General features: G+C 36.4%; 1 protein-coding gene across 1 annotated transcript in view; it reads left to right on the forward strand.

The window, feature by feature from the left end:
* Positions 1-18,352, forward strand: part of CTNNA3 (catenin alpha 3) — a 1,522,505-nt gene that overhangs the window by 867,091 nt on the left and 637,062 nt on the right. The gene's annotated exons all lie outside the window — the stretch shown is intronic.

Genomic DNA, 18,352 nt, shown 5'->3' on the forward strand with positions numbered 1-18,352 from the left:
TAATATGCTCAGAAAAGACAGAGATATTTGTCTTTGTAGACAGAAAATCTTCACCCAGAAGCTGCAATAAAAATTGACTTCATAGGACTTGTATAGGGAGTGAGGGAGAATAACATGGGCCAAGTAGAAAGTAAGAGCCATCTTCTGAGAACAAGGAGAAGGAATGGAAGAAAAACCAGAGGGAGAGGGAGAGAGTGGAAGAGAAAAAGCAGGAAAGGACAACCAATTTGGAACTCAAGTAATGACTGAAGAGTTTAGTTTGTGCTTTGCAGGCAGTGGGAAACCCGGGGGTGTTGTTTTATTACACGTGGGTGATGTGCAGAATACTATTCCAGGAACTGAAGTGGTTGACCACAACCGTTTAAGGTATTGCAGCATGAAGTGAAGGCCTGCCCTGATAATAACATGAGAGAGGGAGCACAATACACTAATGGGATAGAGCCTGAACCAAGTAGGTACATGTGTTATAAAAAGGCATCGAAGATGACTCTGGCTGGCTGGAAACTCTTTGTGTCCAGGAGGGCTGGGTTGCTTATGATTGGGAGGGATGCCCGTTTCATAGAGAAGAATGAGGAATTTCATTTCAAACTGGAGGTGGAAAGACCTACTTGGCCTAGAAGTGAAGAGATGAAGGGTAGGACAAAAACCAGTATACTCAGGGTATCACTATTCTTAAAAAGAGCAAAGAAAAACGTGATGAAAAATTACAGTAAAAAAGATAAAATAATTTATAAAAGGAAGGAGATTTCTGCTTCCAAACATTAGAGTAACAAAAAAATCTGTTTATATTTGGAGATTTTGACATACCCCTGTCAATAATTAACAGAACACAGGGACCCAAAAATCAGTGAGGGTTTAGATGAGTTGATTGATGCTATCATCCAAGTTCATCCAACTGACTTTTATAGTGCTGTTCATTGAAAAACAGTGGAATACACATTATTTTGGAGTGCTCACAAAATATTTACTGAGATAGATGATTTTCAACAAAAGTACAAAGGCATTTTGGTGGATAAAGAAAAAATAATTTCAACGAATGGTGCCGGAACCATTGGTTGTCTGTATATACAAAAGTAAGCTTTATGTATCACATTTAACTACAAGTGGCTTATTTTATGCCAGTTATACCTTAATAAAACTGTTAAGAAATAGTAGAAAAGTACAAGAAAGAATAAGAGTATAAAAAATAAAGAATGGGATTGATTAGTTACATTATATGCTGCATAAGGACATTATATTCATTTTTCCAGGCCTGAGGTTCATATGGCTTCTGCTTTGGTACAAAGTGATGTATTCTAACTCACAGGTACAGATGTGGGTAAATAATATTCCTAAATTCTAATGTTCATTTGCAATATGCAAAAGTACAAGGTCCACCTTACAAAAAGAACGGTTTGGACTAGGGCATCTTTCCAACATTATAACCGACGAAGAATCACTTACACATTTAAAATAAAACAGAGCCACTTTCTTCCCCCTCCGACATGAATATCAACTACAAAGCAACGTGGATTCATACTCCCTGACAACCTCCTTACCATTGGAACATTCAATCGAGGTAGAATTTTCATCTCGAAAGTACAGTAGCATGTTCTAGGACTTTTTATGTGCAGTATTTCTTGTCATTACAATTCTTCAATGTGATTTTGCAGATTATTCCATAGTCTGTTTTGTTTAAAGTGCCCAGCCTTCTGGAAGTTATCTAAGAGGCATTGTCTGTGAATTGCAGGCTGATAGTTGCCCAGTCTCATGTGTGTTGTTCTCAAATATTTTCTGTTTTGCTTCTGCCATGATCACGTTCAGGTTGGCCCGAAAACAAGGCTGATTCCCTCATTACTTATTGCTGCTTCTCTAACAGTGCTATGGAAAGTAGTTTCCTTTGCAGACCACAAGGATATGGGTCTTAGTTTAAAAGGATTTGGAATCAAGGTATCTTGGAATGTTCTTTTATGTTTACACCAAATTAAAGCATATAATCTAGATGTGATGCCCAGCATGTTGTTGAAAGTGGTTTAGAAGAGTGACTGGTGTTTTTAAGTGGTTTTTAGAATATGTTTTTCTCATGACCCTATTAGATTTCCCTTCAGGTCACAACAGAGGGACATCTATTTGATTAGAACCGAAGATTCTTATTTAAGTAAAGAAATAGCCACCTACCAAAGCTGTCACCTTTCTGGTATCATCTGTATATACCTTCTGCCTCACAGTACATTCTCCAATAATATTTCTATTATTTCTTTTAAGCTTGAAAATAATATTTGGATTCAGTCCAGTTTTGTCTCTCTTCAAATCCTTCCAAATATACTCTTCTTTCTGGCTTAATAATTCCTAGTCTTATTTGCATCCTCCACGCTCACTGAGAGACCATGTGGTATGGAGTTAAGCCCAGAGGCTCTGGATCAAGACTTTTCAGCTACTACCTGTAAACTGTCATCATGTGACTGAACATCTTCATTCCTCTGTTCTTTTATCTCTAAAATGGGCATAATAAATGTAATTACTTCAAAAGTTGTTCGAAGGATTAAATGAACATATGTAAAGCCTTTTGACTGGGGCCTGGTTCACAGTAAAAAATGAATAAATATTGGCAAAGAACAGACACTAGATATTTTTTTAAATGATACATTCTTTTTTTTAAAGATTTATTTATTTATTTATCTTTAGAGGGGAAGGGAAGGAGAGAAGTAGAGAAGTCTCAATGTATGGTTGCCTCTCATGAGTCCCCTGCCAGGAACTGGCCTGCAGCCCAGGCTTGTGCCCTGACTGGGAATCGAACCGCAATTGTGTGGTTCACAGGCCCAAGCTCAATCCACTGAGCTACACCAGCCAGGGCTAATTCTAAATTTTTTTAATACATAAATCTAGTGTTGCCCTGGCTGGTGTAGCTCAGTGGATTGAGCGTGGGCCTGTGAACCACACAATTGCGGTTCGATTCCCAGTCAGGGCACAAGCCTGGGCTGCAGGCCAGTTCCTGGCAGGGGACTCATGAGAGGCAACCATACATTGATATTTCTCTCCTTCTCTCCTTCCCTTCCTCTCTAAAGATAAATAAATGAAATCTTTAAAAAAAACAAAAACAAAAAAGACTGCTTTAAAAAAATTTTAGAATTACATGGAGTATAGATGGGGCAGAGTGTATTGTGTATGTGACTGTATGTGTGTATAACGTGTGTATGTATATGTCTGTATACATATATAGACATACAGAAACACATATATATATGAACTGTGACATATGTATTCTTCTGCTACTTCAAGCCAACCTTCTTAATATTTATTTGAATTTAAGACAAATGGAATTCTTAAACTGATCCAACAGAATAATAGTTCTTTTATGAGTTTCTCATATCTTGATATTTTCAGATATCTCTACATTTCTTGAAGCATAAATCTTGATGAATTTCTTAGATGTTTTTCTTTATCTCTTGTTCTTTTCTTTCCAGCTAATATAATCAAGAATTTAATGCCATGGCCCTATCTCTGACTTCCTCTCCCACATTTCATTTGTCAGTAATATAGGCTTTAGGGCCTGATAACAGTGTACATCTATTTATTTAGTGCTGGGTTTTGTTCTTTGATAGGATTTTACATCTTAGGTGAACTTGTTTGTGTATGTGTGTTTCTGGACAATTTCTTCTATTCAATACAGTTTTATCTTCTGAGTATGATACACTTGTGATACTGATGAGAATTGTGAATCTCAAGCAGGAATCTGCCCACTCCACCACCATATGAAATGCTACTTAACGTTTTTTATACTTAGTTCCACAGGCATTTCGGATCTCACTTCTGATGCCTCCTGCAGATATTTTAGTTAAGTGATAGATTCAGGGGTAAGAACACACGTGTATTATAGACTGGATTAAGTTCTTCGTTACATTTGCCAGGAACACAAGGACTCATCAGAAATGGCCTGGCCATGTGAACAGGAGCAGATGAATCATTTCTCAACAGAACTGCCTGTAGCACCTGTAGGAAAATCCTTTCCCAGATATGGAAAACTCAGTTCTTGCTAGGCCTTTTCTCTTTTGCGTGGCACTTAACATCAGGAGGATTTTTACGTTAAGAATATGTGTGTGTCTGTTTAACAAAGTATTTACAAATGCAGTGATCTGTTTCCTTAAAAAAAACTGTCACTAAGACCTCATTCTGATGAGGAGAAAGCAGAGCTGCTTTCAATGTACTTCCTTTTTTATTTGCATGTTTTTAAAAATCAGAAGACTGATTTGTTTGGAATGGCCATCAAAATAGTTACCCGAAACTCCACAGTGTGTTATATTCTAAGAAGAATAAATGGTTTATAGAGATAAAAACATCATTTAAAATGAACCATTGACCTAGTCCAGTCTAGCAATGCTTAGTATGTGGTTGAAACCAAAGATCCATGAGATTGTTAACAGAGTTTATGCATAAAGCTCTCTTGTGCAGTTTTAATTTATTGCTTGCAATATTTGCTCACAAGTCCTTGAAAATTACTTCCGAGATGTGGTAGCAGGACAATGTCTTTTCATGTAATGGGAATTCAACTTTTAAAAAGTTTTATATGTTTTAATTTATACTATTATTAAAATTCATAGAGAAGATTACTGAGCATTTTAAAAGCTATGATCATTGGGAATATTGTAATTCCAAGCTATCAGCTATGTTAGATAACTATGCCTATCATTCCTCCTGAAACTGATCCCTCAGAGTAGTTTTCCAGAATTTGATAAACAAACCTACATTTACTATATATATGTATGTGTATATATATGTACACACACACACTCATGTTTTTATATGGATGTTTGTATACATAATTCTTTCTCAAAATTAATTTTTGGGGGTAATGTATATACAAAGCAGAACAAAAATAGGTTTACAATTGTTCCTATACAAAATAATACAATGATTAATAAATAATAATAAAAGAATAAACTCTGTGTTTTGCATTCTCACATTGTTAAACCTACTTTTGCCCCACCCACTATTCATGTATATACTATATAATTGCCTTTTTGCATTCATTTTTTCATATCTCAACACAATATCCCAAAATTTTCATTTGACTAATAAAGATTAGTTTTGCTTCCTGATATCAAAATGTTTTATATATCTATATATATGGTAAGGGATTAAATTTCTTCTGAAAGACTTTTTTTAATGCAAGGAATGCTATCTCTTAGCTTATCCATCTTTGTAGATGGGCAATTTTTTTCTAACATTTCCACCTTGGCATCTTGGAAGGTTGAACATTAAAAAAACTAGTGAGGATTTTGTAGTAGAATGGACCTAAGCAGAGAGAAATGGGACCCACAAAGAATGCATTAGATGGTTAAGAAGCTGTTTTCTTATTTCACCTAGAATTGGTAATTTTTTTATTGCCATCTCAATTTCTTTTGCCCAAAGGAATATTCCTAAAATTTCTCTTGGTGATGGGATCATAGCAGGGAGTAACCTAACAATTGAAAAAATAAGTTAGTTAGCCTTAAAGGCGTTCTTATATTTATTACATCATTATGTACCAAGAGGTTTTATTACATATTATTTAAATACATATTGCCAGCCTGGAGCTTTACACAGTGGATAGTCTATAATGAGATATTATAGTTTCAGCTTTTCCATCTCCTTCTGACATGAATGTGTGACTACCAGAAAGGCTGGAAAGTGAAGTAGTATATAACATTTTTAATTATAAAATGAAAGAAATCTGTTTTTTAAATGCTGCATGGCATCTAAACAAAGGTTAGAAAACTTAGCAAATATTGCTTTGTGCACTTAAAAGTTGAAGGGAAATTCATATAACTATTGTTTTTTTCTGCTAACAGGGTGATTTTTATTTTGTTAAATTGCTCGCCTTGTTGTAGCTGACATTTCAAACTGTGACACATCTGTCTGTTTTCTTTAGCACGTAGTTCAGGGGTGGCTGTATTTTATGTCGCTGACGGTGTCACCCAACTTCCTGCTGCCCTGAAATCCTGGTGAGGATGTGCTCTATTTGTAATGAGAATGCTTGAAGAGTAGTTAGAAAAACATACTTTATTGCGGCTTCCCAAAACTTCTCTTCCATCCTGTCTGAGTTGGGTGAGACTGTGCGCATCACCTTGGAACTACGCAAAAGCACCCCTGGGTTTGCTTGCACTCGTTCTCTTGGGAATGAGAAACTTCTCCTCTTTCACACGATGAATTAGTTATGAATTTTTTATGCAGGAGTCTAGCTTTAAAGATCAGATAGATCGATAACAATATTAAAGAAAAAATTTCATTTTTGCATTCTTATTTCTATCTCAATACACTGTGACAGGATCACTGTTTTCCTCAGAACAAGTTCTGGGAATGACTGTCATTATAGATACAGAACTCTTCTCCACCAAGTTCCAGATTGCTGGGTTAAGCTCTGCCTGTTCCTGTGTGTATCACAGAGGCTATCTGAGGAGTAATAACAGACTCAACACATTTTGCTAGCAATGTGCACATTGCATACATACACTTTCGCATTTCATTTAACTTTATTTAAACCTCTCATTTCCCCCGGGAGCTAAGGTTCAATTTTCAGTAGAGAGAAAACAGACTTCATTTCGCCCTAGGAAGCATATGCCTGTGAAGGTTTGCCTGATTTGAAAGAATCCCAGCCTGGATTGTTTTAGTTTCCAGTCACAGCGTCAGCAAGTCAGGGGTAGACATGCATGTACCGCATTTCCCTTTGGGGAAGAACAGTAGGCGTGTCTAGCTTTACATAGCAACCTGTTTAATGCATTTTTTTTAGAAAGGAAATGAAATCTCTTGAAATGCCTCTAACATTGTTGTGATGGCATCGAGGTATTAGAACTTTGTGGAGAACAAAGTGGTAAGTTCCTTTAGGTGCCAGAGACTTCTCACCAGTTCTATGTTGTGTAGTCAGAAAATAGCCAAATGCATTGCTTTGCCTCAGTTCAGAATCAAATCAATTAAATAAAGAAATCTCATACTGAAACAATCAGTGTCTGTTAATAATAAATGAATTCTGAAAGGAATTTATAATTATTTCTGAGGAGGCACAGAAGGAAATGCCAAATTTATTTATTTATTTATTTATTTTGAAGTGCTTTTTATTTATTTATCTTTAGAGGGGAATGGAAGGAGAGAAGGAGAGAAATATCAATGTATGGTTGCCTCTTGTGTGTCCCTTGCTGGGACCTGGCCTGCAACCCAGGCATGTGCCCTGACTGGGAATTGAACCGAGATCCTCTGGTTTGTAGGACCGCACTCAAACCACTGAGCTACACCAGCCAGGGTGGAAACGCCAAATTTAAAAGTAACATTTTCTATTTGTTAGCAACGGAACAAGAGTTTATATTTTCCCTCTCACTTTCCAGTCCCATTGTGTTTTGCATCTTTGTGGTACCTTGAAGCTCCTACATGGAGATTGTGGAATGAAATTGTTTTATAGCAGAGACAGATGATGTATGGCCTGTGTGACGCAATCTACTTGGTTTTGTGTGTTCTGCAACCTAAGACTATTTTTTATGAATTTTTAAAAGGTTGAAAAAGATCTCAAAAAGTATTTTTGTGGCACATGAAAGTTATACAAAATTCAAAATTCACTCTTCACAATTAAAGTCTTATTGGAATGCACCCTGTGCCCAAGTCCCTCCTCCCACCTGTTTGGAGAGCTATTGATGTACCCTCACAGTCATATTCAACATCTACCTGTGCACATATGCCCACATACACAAATGCACATGTGTACATGCATACTCACATGTACACTTTGTATTCCTTATTTTGGAGAGTGTTTTGCGAAGCCTTAAGGCTCTTGTCTGATTTCCCTTTTACACATTTCCCTTTGCCTGACGATACTCATCAGCCATGTTCTTTCATCTTCCACAGCTTCATTACTATTTTCTTTCCCTTATATTTTATTTTTAAATTTCCAAAGTTTTGAAATAATAGTAAAGAAATACAGGTCTGTATGATTTTGCTTTCTCTATCTTTTTTCTATTATGTCTGTGGCAGTAGGTCCCAAGTATTGGAAATCCTGTGGAAATCTAGCTGCATCAAGTTACTTACCTTCTGATTGTTTTCTCTCTCCATGTAGTCTTGATGCATTTTCTTTTGTTGGTGATCACATTACCTTCATATAACATTAGTTACTGTCTTATTATTTAATTGACTCGACTTGTTATTTATGATTTACAAAATTATTGCACTCCTCATTGAGATGTAAGGTGACATCCCATACCGTCAGTATGTCAAAGAGCTTCGAGTTGTCTGTCTGCCTCTTTACACTGCTCCAAAGATACTTGGATCACTGGAAAACTGACCAAAATATTCTATGATCTAATTCAGCTCACATCTTTATATTTTCTTTATGTTAATATTAATAGCATGTGACTTTGACAGATAATTGAGATCATTATTCCAAAAGTCCATTTAAATTCTGTTCAGTTAAAAGTGATTAAGAAATGATAAAAATACTTGAAATGAAACCAATGCAAACAATTTCTAATAGATTAATCTTTTCCTTTGAGTCCCCATTTTTGGAGATAGCTTCATGTAATAGTTGTTTAGGCCCAAAACCCTTTAGTATGATATTTTTTTCCCTGATAATAATTGATTTGCTACCTATGTGCCAGGCATTCTTCTAGGTATTAAAGAATAGGCATTCAACCCTTATTCTTATATGGCTTTCATTTCAGAAAATGGAGATAGTAAAGTAGAAAGATAAATGAACAAGCAAGCCTCTGGTAAGATGGAAAAACCTGGCTGGCTGTTAAGTAGGCTACTGTAGATAGTGTCAGACAAGGCCTCTCTGAGGAGGTGACACTCAGGTTCTGAGACCTGAGTGGTGATGAAAGGAAGCTAGTCATGGGAATTTTGGGGAAGGGAGGAAGTAAAGCAGAGCATTTTAAGGGGAGAGAACAGCCCCCACAAAAATCCTACAGGGTGAAAACAAGCATGCTGAGTTTACAGTAAAAAAGAAAGCCAATGTGAGGAATATAATGGAAGCAGATGGATCATAATGATGAAGGAAGTAGGCAGGGGAAACATTTGGGTTTTATTCTAAATCCTATTTTAAATAAGCTCTTAGCTGGTTTCAATCAGAGGGGTGACACGAACTGATGATATACATGGATGTGACTCTTGTTCTTCATGTAAATATCTAAGAGATACCCCTTGTGCTCTCCTGCTATGTATGTCCCATTCCCTTCTGGGTCTTTTTTTTAGGGAGGTGGTCAAAAAGCAGTTGTGAGAATCTTCTTTTAGAACTTTTATTCTACCACTTTGTCTCTTTCTAGAATCTTCACACCAAGAAGCATCTCACCTTATATGTGTCAAAAACCCCCTCTCCCTGCACACTTCCAAGCTCAACAGACCTAAAAACTCCTTCGGGGGGTCATCCTGTAGAGCCTATAGTATAATTGTCTCCAATTTCATTTTTTCCAATTTCTAATAATTGTGGAATATGTAAAATGTCTCCAAAATAAATATAGTCCATCCTCTTTCATTAGAATATAAGCTTATAGAAGGTAATCGCTTTCTTCCATTTATGCCTCTTAGAATCTAGCTTATTAAATTTGTGTCAATATGAATAAAGACAGGCAATACAAATCAGTGTTTCTAGGATGACAAAGGAGGTAGAAGAGTTTAGAATAATTCATGTTTTCCTTGGCCCTCTCCTCTTTTCTATTCACTTTGTCACCTATTAGTAACTCATTTAATGATTGCTATGTTCTTGTCAGAGAGCATACATTCTAACAGAATGAGGGGAAAAGAGGATTTAAACATGATTCTTAGAATGTAAGGAAGGGTATGCAGCCATTGAACGTCACGGCGAGAAAATGGAGTGTGTCGAGAAAGTAAGGTAAGAGGCAGCACACACGCCTTGAGGGCTATGAGTTTGAAATACAGCATTTTGGCCTCTTTTCTGCATTGTTTATGTACATATCTTTTTCTTTCTTTTCTCCATATTATTTTATAGATAAAAAAGTACACCTACCCCTTTTTTTCTTACTGGGTACATATTTTCTTATTACATACAGATTTTTTTAAATGCTGTCTTTGTTACATTGTATCAACAGTACATATTTTCTGAGGACCTATTAAGTACAAAGTATATCATAGATACTGAATGTATTTAGTTGTTTGAGTTTAAAATCTTTCAGTGATCTGAATATAGGATATAGTTGTCTATAATTTAAAAAATAGGTTTATATTTTAAATTCAGTTGGTACTAACTATGTTATGATAGAAAAAACAACTGAAATTGTCATAAGCAAATAAAGGGAATTTCTGGGCTCGTCCTTCTTCACGTAGGGAGTGTTCCAGGTAACACTTAAATGGAGTCCCCATTATTTGGTTTATTTCAATCCCTCAGTTCTGCTTTATGCTTTGTTGGTTTAATCGTCAAAATATGCATCATGATTTTCGTTCCAAGCACTCACTTCCCAGTTGCCTGGTCCTGGTTCCAAGAGAAGACACACCACGGACATTCCCCTGACTGCAGTATTCAGTTCAGAAAGCGGCCTGTCAGTTAACCAGAGCGAACTGGAAAGAAGCTGACTTTTGCTAGGATAGTAGGGAGAGAAAGAAAGACAGACTCATCTCTTTTGCTAGAATTCAAAGTTGGAAAGAGTTGTTCTTGATGCAATAGGGAATTACTATGTATATTCTTAAACTTAAGCCAATATGATATAAAACTGAGTTGAGGGATGAGGAAAAACCAAGTACTGTGGTTGCCATTTGACTTCCTAGACAAGATCTAAGTGGTGACCAAGACTTTACTAAAGCTGGGTCAATAAATCCCCTACTGGTTTCAGCTTCTTTGAGTTAGGTTTTCTGTTGTAAATGAATTGTCTTTACTGAAATCAAAATAGAAAAATTGGAAAGTGCTATATCATACATGCAGATGAAAAGATTTTGAGCTCAAACTTTCATAAAGCTTAGAGGGATTTAGTCCATCTCTCCATCCAATCCCCACCACGTACAATGAGGTGAATGATCACTAAGGCAGAGTAATATACTCAACCTCTCAGAAAATGCCAAGGTGAGCTGAAGAATCCGTGTCATGCCTTCTAGTTCTGTGCTGCGTCCAGTGCTCTGGGCTTTAATCACTAATTTTGGAGAGAGAGAGAGGGAAGGAGGGAGGAAAATGAGGGAGGAAAGAAAGAAAGAAGGAAGGAAGGAAGGAAGGAAGGAAGGAAGGAAGGAAGGAAAAAGGGAAAGAAAAAGAAAGAACGAAAAGAAAGAAAGGAAGAAAGAAAGAAAAAGAAAGAAAAGAGAGAGGAAGAAAGGAAAGGAAGGAAGGAAGGAAGGAAGGAAGGAAGGAAGGAAGGAAAAAGAAAAGGAAAAGAAAGAGAATGAAAGAAACCTGTGAATATATAAAATTGATTGTGCTTGGCCATTTTTTTAGTCTTGTTTACAGTGACAAAATTCAAAAACCATAATTCTTGTAAGAATGCCTTATTATAATTCTCATTGCTTTCCATCTGAATATTTCATTTTAGTCATTTTCTTTTAGAAACTTTTTATGTTTTTATGTAACAAATACAATAATTCAAACCAACAGTCTGCAAAACATGAGCCATTAGCCATGATAGAAAATCTATGAACTACATCTAAGTTATTGCTTTTTTCACTAATTTTTATAAATGCCAGCAAAGATTATGAAATAAACTTTTTAGAATTGTCACAATATGTTTACTACATATGGCTAATAAATGACAGTTCAGTTTTTTTAATACTATGTGGCAAATCAGATAAACTCTAGTTACAAGAAGCAAAGAAATGCTTTGTAATAATGTGCCCTGGTTCTGATATTGTTTATGCAATATTATTTTAAGGTTTAGGGAATAAAAATTCAATTCTCATTTTAGAATGATTTATTAGTCATGTAGGCTATGCTATGTTTATGATGAACAGGAATTAATTCAGAAACTGGACATAAGGAGACCTGGGATTTCAATCTGATTCATTGTGTGGCCTTGACTCTGAGCTTCCTTGTCCACACTGATACATCCAGGAAGGAATTCTCTAGCAGTAACATTCTGTTTTCAGCATGAATAACAACTAACCTCCAAAATTGTGCATATGTATTTTTAATTTTACTTCAACTTCCAAAATGTTCATAAATAACATCCCTGAGAAAGGAAGACCTTCTAAATTTACTATAATTTTATCAGAAAAATTAATAATCTCATTGAGTTTTGTAACTGCTCCTAAAAAGTTTAGAAAAATTTTGGCATTCATTGTGAGAAAGCAGCTAAATGTTAATTAATAGGGGAGGAGGACACTGCTGAAAGAGAAAGCTTAAGTCTATTACAGAAAATAAATTTTACTTTACTGACAAGTGCATTATAATTAAAATAAAACTCAGGTGGAAAAGAAGCTTAAGCAATAACAATAATATTATTAAAATATAGATTTTTTACATTGCTTTCATGCTGAGAATGACTAGGCCCTTATTTATAGCCTAATATACTTTTGGGTTCTTTCCATTTAAAACATGCTTTTTTGGTTTTGATATTACTGACTTTGGGCTAGATGACTCTTGTTATGGTAGAATATTTTGTAAATTCTAGAGTGTTGAGCGTCCTTGGTCTCCCCCCACCGGGTGCCCATCGCACCTCCCTCCCTCTGTTATGACAAGCCCTAGAGCTGAATATCCTGAAGGTTGCCTGCACCCATGCAATTGAGAGCCACTGAGTTAAAGGCTCATAAATTGGGGCACTTATTTTAGAGGGCGATTTATTTTATTGTAGGTCATGGACAAGTTAACATTTTATTGCAGGTCTTGTTTTTAGGAGCTTCCAGCCCCCTAGATTAACTTGATCATTGACGAAAGTTCTGTTTTTTTGTGTAGATCAGATTACAATATATGTTTTAGTTAGTGTGGTCCTTTATTTCAAAACTTGATGCGTTCTCCTGTCTACTCCATGTTGGCAGTGTAGCCAGGGATTTCATCGGATTATCAATGCCTCTGGGGAATCCCTAATCCCCATGCCTACCCCGCGTTCCCTCCCTATCTTCACATCATCATAAAATATAAAAAGTTTGTTTTTGTTTAGATCAGGCTGTCACTCAAGATTTTGCCAAGTACAACAATTTAGCAGTTTCCTCAAACCTGAATGAGTTGCATGAAAGGGAAAACATGCGCTCCTAGTGTGATGTTTATTAAACAGTATTAAAGCTGTGATTGATCATTCCCATGGTGATGACTTCCATAGCATATTTCCACATTAATGCAAGTATTCTGCCTGTCAAACACTAAATATGGAAAGATGTGCAGTGTCATTTGGTTCACTTTGCTACCCACTGAAGCATCACTTCTCCATAATGCCTGCTGGTCTACTGTTCCCCGTCCAATTTAAACTCTAAGTAATGACTGTGTATTTCCACTTCCTTTGGGAAAGCATTACAAAGTTTAATTTACTGCTTTCTAACCGCTTGTAATAGTATCAGTAGTTAGTGTTCTAGAATCTTGGTAGTGGGACTTTCAGGTAATGTATTTTTCTCTCTTAGAAGTGAACCTGTTCATTATCAGCAGGTTTGTGGGTGTGCACTTATGTGCGCACACCAGCTTTATTTCCTAATATTATAGAAAGGGTCTAAGGGCTTGCCATTTCCAGTCAACTGTAATCTTTTCCTCCACACAGTATTTGAATAGGTTTGAAACCGGTGTACTTGACAGCACCTTGAATTTGAAAGAGGGTGCTGACATCACTAGACTTTCACAAGATCACTTTGGAAGTAGGCAGGGCCCGAAGAACTTTGTTTGACAGGCGAATGTATGGAGTCTCAGAGGAGTTAAGTAACTTTCCTCAGTCACTAATATTTATATAGCCCTTTAAAAATAGGAGGTGATTGATCAATACTAATTATCTCATTGGCTCCACACCCCTGTGAAGCAAGCAGAACAGGTATTATTTTGATTCCCATTTTTCTGAAACCTGTGGCACAGAAAAGTGAAATGACAGACCAAATGAGTGTTGGCCCTCCATTTAGGTCTTTTGCTTCACATTTAAATGTATTCTTTTATTTTGCATTTCTTTGCCTTGCTTGCATAGTTATTTACCTCTTTCTTTTATTATTGAAAAGCCTTTACCATGCAGATACTGGAGAATGAGATTTTCCCTGGGATTCATAAATAGTAAAATTTAATGATTTAGTGAGAGAATCTCCTGAGAAAATAATTGACTCAACTTGATTTGATGTTTGCATACCAAGTACGTAATATTAAATTCATTCTCCTACTCTGCTTCTGTTTTCCCTCGCTGTCCCTTCCATCCACATTTTAATCTGTGGCTATCCAGAAACTCACTTGGAGGAGAGAGCTTCTGTATTCGTTTTGCACTGAATTTTACAGACCATTTATTCCATTTGATTTTAATTCTTACATTTAATACTTACACATGTGCATATATAAAAAGACCGATTGGTTTGGGAAGAGCTAAAGAAATAATAGTCTCAGTAGAGCCAGGGATCATTCCAAAGCTGTCCCTCCATAGGAGTGTGACAATGACTCTTAGATTTCACAGAGGCTTCATGGAGTCTCTTACCATGAATGGACAAATGGGATAACACTGGAAGAATATGCATCAAAGCTAAATAACTGACATACTTACTGAAACTCAGTAGGGTCAGGCCTCCTCGCAGCCCACTTAGAAAGTGGGCTCATGCAGTGGTACTGACACTCAGAACCCATCATTCCTGCTGCTTGCCAGCTGCAGTGGTCTTGTGCTAGCCTCCTGCTGTGCTAGTGTGGAGAAAATTGTCATTTACCTGTGATCAAAACACGTTCCTTTTGGCTAAAACACTGGCAACAAATTCCCATTACAATCTAAGAACCCCGACAAGCTTTTTTCACGGGAAATGAAAACACTTCCCTCTCCTACAAAAAAGATATCTTGTATACACGAAAAAGAAAAAAAAAGTCGTTTTAGGTTGAAATCACTTTTAGAGGAGTAGAAAACAGGAAATCTTTTAATAAATCCCCAAGGTTCCTCTTCCAATTATTGGGAAACATTCAGCCTGATTTAGAAGGTTAGGTTGCCTAGCTAAATGAAAGGTACAGTACATCGAGCCTGTATGGAGTCTTTTCGCTGCTGAAAATGGTAAAAGTCCAAGTACTCCAAGTGCCCGAGGTGACTTAGGAGTGCAATAACCAACTACTTTATTTAGGCCAAGGCGTCATTGTTGTTGTCTCGTTTCACTTTGCTTTTGAACATGGCTTGCTAGATAAATTCATTTCCAGAACAGCTATTTCGATCTGAATCTTGTAAGGGACAGTAAAGGTACAAATATTTTATTTTCAGGAATGTATATTCCTATTTGGACTGCAATGATCAGTTTTCAGTTTGGATCCAAAGGCACATTCTGTGGGGTTGTTGGAACTCAGAGTTGCTAAACTCGGGCCCAGGTGGGTGAAGGCAGGACAGTTCTCCCATGGTGACTTCAGCAGGTTGGTGTGAAATGAGTTAGGATAACATGCACTTGCTCCCCAGAGCTTCATTTGGGGGTGGGGACACGGACATTTTATTTCTTATATAATACACCAATGGATAATTTCTTCTAAAAAGAAATTTTTTGATACATTTCAAAGATAGTATCTGGCACATCAGTGAATATGCTTATATCCACACGCTTTCCTCCAGCAGTGGTAAAAACCATTTCATCAATGAAGTTGCATAAAGTTTGTGCATACACTGGATGACCTCTGTATTCCAGACACTGCTTTTCTTAGATGTGATCCCTGTGCCTCAAGAATATTAAGACTATTTGCAAAGTTTAGAGGTATTAATAAAAATCCTTTTAGTATTTGTTGCTTATCTCTGTATTATCTTTTCTCATCATTCCCTCTGCCTTATCATTTGCCTTGTAGCCATGCTAAATTGCCTGGATTTCCTTGTGCATCAAGCTTTTTCTCACCTTAGTTCCTTTGTCCATGGCCCATGCCCATCTGTCTAGAAGTATTTCTATTCCCACTCTATCAGCTACCTTGTCTAGATAATTTCTAAGCATCCTTTGAAACTCAGTCTTCCATAACTCCTCTTTTTTGTTCATACAATATGTTGCATCTACATAATACAATCACTGCATTTACCACTACAAAAAATGGTCAATTCTTAGCTTAAAACCTTCCCAGGGTTCCCTAGGTCACTCAAAGGCAAACTTCTTCCAACAGCACATACCTCTCTGAGCACCAGCCTGCACCCCCGTCGTCTCTGATCCCATCTCTCAGGACTTTCCGCTAGAACCACTGACTTCATTTTTGCTCTGCTGCATCAGGACTTTTGCATTGGCATTACTTCTGTTTGAACCAATCTTGTCCCAAATAGCTACATGGCTTGTTTCCTCATTTTCTTCAAAATATATGTGTGCATTTTAATGTCTGCAAAATTCTTCGGTTTCCCACTGTGAAGCAAGTTCCATGAGTGCATTTTGTCTATTTTATTCCTTTCTGTGTCACCAATGCCTAGACAAGCCCCGCCAGAGTGGCAGCTCAGTATTTATTGGAAAAATAACCAATTCTATTGTTTTGTGTTTAGATTGTTAGTTCTCAGAGGGCAGAGATAGTATCTCATTAATTTTCACATCACTAGCCTCTGTCTCATCAGATGGCTTATTTATTAAATAAATTGTTAAATTGATGTATTTAAAATATTTATTAAACAGCAACTATTTTTCAGGTATCATTCAAGTCACTGGATTTAGGGGAGTTATCAAAAGTGTCACTTCTCTTACGGATTTTAATTTTTGTTCAGCAGTTCTTTTAATATTGAGAGGACAGATGAATCATCTAAAAGAAGGTTGTGTACAATAGAGAGAGGGTGAGTAAGGACATATCAATCTAATTTTTGAAATAAAATACATTATGTTATTATAAATGAATACTTGAAAGAAATATAGTTATACATGCATATCAGTTTACCTGGACTCTACATGTGTACTAAGCTATTTGCCTTCCTTCCTTCTTTGCGTTGCCTTACTCTGTTCCTTTTTGTTATTATATCATCACCCTACATTGATGGGTATAATAATAGTTACATAAGTCTCATTTTTATTCAATTTAGGGATGTTATTAAAAGAAAGATGCTCATTAAATTACAGTGTTTTTCTTGTGAGGACCCTCAGGAGAAGAGTTTTTTAGTTCTCCCATGATTATGTCTTTGAAAAATTTCTTTATTTTTTATGGGTAATAAATATATAACTTGTATTTTTCCCTTTTGCATTGCTGCTTGAAAAATCCAGACCCATAAGTGTGACCTAACCCTGGGCAGCAAACGGCATCAAGTTATTTATGCATCATGTGTGAATCTCAGTCCAGCTTGATCTTTATTGTTCTACATCATTGACTTTTCTAGTTTATTTTTTTCACTCTAGTTAATTTTTAAGTGAAAAAGTTTATACTTTTGTATGATTCCTTAACAATCTAGAGAAAATAAAGGAGATTAAAAGTACCAATATTAATGGAATACAATCAATTTTTTGGAGTGGAATAAAATTTCTCAGGCAAGGCTCGTCAAAATGATCACACTCACCTCATGCCTACAATTCATGCTGACCAACTTTTCTCTCTCCAGCCCAGAACGATCTCCTAACCATAGGCTCCTATCCAACTCCCTATAGACAACTCTGTTTAAACTTTCTACAGATATCTTGAATTACTGAATATATTCAAGTCTGAACAAAATTTTCTTTCCACTATCATATGTATGGTACTTACATCAGCATTTTGTCTTTCAGGTAATGAAATCCCTGACCTCCAAATTGCCTAAGCTTGAAAATAATTCATGATTCCTTCCAGTCATTCATCCCCCCACAGCCAGTAATTGCCTTCTTGGTGTCTGTATAAGATGTTCCATTCCCTGCATTGGTAATTGCTACTGACTCAGTCTAAGACCTCATGATTCCTCATCAGAATTATTAGATGAATCTCTTGGCACCCCATCACTATCCCACTCACCTCCCAGATATTCTTTACAAAGGTACCAGAGTGATTTGAAAAACAAATATTGACCCCATCACTTCCTTCTTAAAACTTTTTGGTGAGTCAAAACATGTTCTCCAGGTGAATCCAGAATCCACAGAAAGAGATATCCAAGAAGGTTTATCACCTGTCTCTGGTTTCTTCAGCCTTGTCTCTTCTGTTTGCCTCACCCTTCCTATCCCATTCTTTGATAGAGTCATAGTTTTCATGATAGGCTTCACCATTCACTTTACATGCATTGTCCTTCCTGATTCTTTGCTTATCTCTGCCAAATGCACAAAATTAGTACATACACACACTCTTTTTTTCTCAGTCAGTTAGAACACCCTTAATTAAAGAGGAGTCTACTGTCTGGGAAAAACATTCTTTTAAACCAACACATAACAAAAAGAGAAATAGCAAACC

The sequence above is a fragment of the Sturnira hondurensis genome, unplaced genomic scaffold, assembly GCF_014824575.4.
Source record: "Sturnira hondurensis isolate 20B ecotype Veracruz unplaced genomic scaffold, ASM1482457v3 Scaffold0014302, whole genome shotgun sequence".
Classification (NCBI taxonomy): domain Eukaryota; kingdom Metazoa; phylum Chordata; class Mammalia; order Chiroptera; family Phyllostomidae; genus Sturnira; species Sturnira hondurensis.